This window comes from Scyliorhinus torazame, chromosome 24 (genome assembly GCF_047496885.1).
Source record: "Scyliorhinus torazame isolate Kashiwa2021f chromosome 24, sScyTor2.1, whole genome shotgun sequence".
Lineage (NCBI taxonomy): Eukaryota > Metazoa > Chordata > Chondrichthyes > Carcharhiniformes > Scyliorhinidae > Scyliorhinus > Scyliorhinus torazame.
In genome coordinates, this window is record NC_092730.1 from 34,908,825 (window position 1) to 34,911,006 (window position 2,182).

General features: G+C 45.7%; 2 non-coding genes across 2 annotated transcripts; both read right to left on the bottom strand.

Annotated features, from left to right (window-relative positions):
- Window positions 1–637: 637 nt before the first annotated feature.
- On the bottom strand, window positions 638–709 carry trnaw-cca (transfer RNA tryptophan (anticodon CCA)). The gene has a single exon. It is a non-coding gene; the product is annotated as a tRNA-Trp (tRNA).
- Window positions 710–1,154: 445 nt separating this feature from the next.
- trnag-ucc (transfer RNA glycine (anticodon UCC)) lies at window positions 1,155–1,226 on the bottom strand. The gene has a single exon. It is a non-coding gene; the product is annotated as a tRNA-Gly (tRNA).
- Window positions 1,227–2,182: the final 956 nt, after the last annotated feature.

Here is a 2,182-nt window from a genome sequence, read left to right on the forward strand (position 1 = left end):
TATCAGTGGAGAACACGTGAAGAAATGAAAACGACATTTTAAGACCGTTTCACCATGGTGTGGAACTGATATATCAAATAGAAAACCGCACGCTTGTGCACCCAGGTAACTGGCTGAATGCAACGGTTGTATGCAACCCCGATAAACCTTTGACTTATTTGCTGAACAAGAATTTCCCCATCTCCGCCTTAAAAATAATCAATGTCCCGCTTCCGCGGCCTTCTGAGGCAGAGTTCCAAAGTCGCATAACTCTCTGAGAGGGAGAAATCTCCTCATCTCCGTCCGAAAAAGAGCGACATCCTTGTTTTTAACTGCCCAGTAGTTCTAGTCACCCACGAGCAGTGAGATTTGACCAACTGTATGGGCAGCACGGTAGCACAATGGTTAGCACAGTTGATTCAATATTCTCAGATAATAATATGGAAGCGGCCAACGTGCGGCTCGAACCGTCGACCCTGGGAGGTAGATTTCCATTGCTCTACCGACTGAGCTAGCCGAATGTTTGATGAAACTGCTCAAAAATATAAACTGAGCGGGTAAATCTGAAATATTCGGAAAAATTGTGGCTTTGAACGGAGTCATTTCGGGAACATTCCCACAGAGAGAAATTCCTGGAACCAGCTGCAGAAAAACTTCCTGAGTCTGACGTGATTTGAACACGCAGCTTTCTGATCTGGAGTCAGACGCGCTACCGTTGCGCCACAAGCCCAAGCCCAAGAATTGGGCGTCTCTCCTCATAGATTTATGTTTTATTTACACCCAAACGTGCGAAAGAAACCCAAAGAAGTTATATTGAGGGATACTAAAGGGCCCTGAAAATAAAGCAGCTGTATCACGTGGTTAAGGTGATGCACAATAATCCATTGTGCTCTGTACACGTGGCTTCAAATCCCATCCTCGTCTGTCACGTGTCTGTTGTGTCTCTGTTTGGTCCACTTCATGAGGCTGAAGTGAAATTGGTGTGATTTTTAGCTCTTGTCGGAGGGCTTGGACAGTGAATAGTCGAACACTGTCCATATTGAAACCACATTAAAAATGATGAGAAAGTTACTTATTTCACTCCTCGCTGTACTTGCCACTAAATTCTGACTGAAAAACTTTCTCTTCCTCAGTTTTAAACTCACGAAGAGGTGCAACAATTCCCAATTTATTATTGCGATGGCCGGGAATCAAACCCGGGTTAACTGCTTGGAAGGCAGCTATGCTCACCACTATACCACCATCACTCACTGATTGGAGACGTGTCCTTTTGGTTCTTTAGATCAGTTTGATTTACTGATTCGTAACAAATACTTACTTTGCGTAATTTGTTTCACTCCAATTTAAAATGCTCCTGAATGAAAGTGTTCGTGTCGCACGGCTCCCGTTCAGCCAGGAGATGGCACCAGTCCACAATAAATGTACATTCTATGTGTCATTACATAGTTCACTTACTCTAGCCTGAGACCTTAACTTGTCCTTGTGTCCTGGATGCTGCCATTTTCACCCTATTTCAGTAATCATAGAATGCCTCCAGTGCGGAAGGAGGCCATTCGGCCCATCGAGTCGGCACCGACCCTCGGAAAGAGCACCCGATTTCGGCCCAATCGCACCTAACCTTTCGAATACGTCAGGATGGCCGAGCGCAGGTCGCAGTCTCCTCTGGAGGTCAGGGCTCGAATCGCACTCCTGAAATTGACTTTTCCTCCGCGAGGCACCATCCAAACCTGGAACCCCTCCCTAACAGCGCTGTGTGTGTACATACACCATATGGACTTGCAGCGGTTCCAGAATCCCCTCACCGCCCATTCTCACGGTCAATTAATGTTAGACTGTAAATGTTTGGCCGAATCAGCGACAATCACTGCCAGAGAGACCTGCAATAACCCTCAGGGCAGGAAAGGCAACTCAATGTCCTTTGACCCAAAAGCAAAATACTGCGGATGCTGCAAATCTGAAACAAAGACAGAAAATGCTGGAAATATTCAGTTGATCCGGCAGCATCTGTGGAGAGAGAAACAGATCGTTCCAACGAAAGGTCAGGTTGTGAAATGTTAACTATTTCACTTTTCACAGATACTACAGATCCGTACCGTATTTCCAGCATTCCCTTGTGATTAGCTGAACATCCTCAGACTCTGTAGCTTCGTCCGGTAAAGTGTCTGTTCCCTAAAGAAAAATCTGGACTCAAATCTCAGCCCAG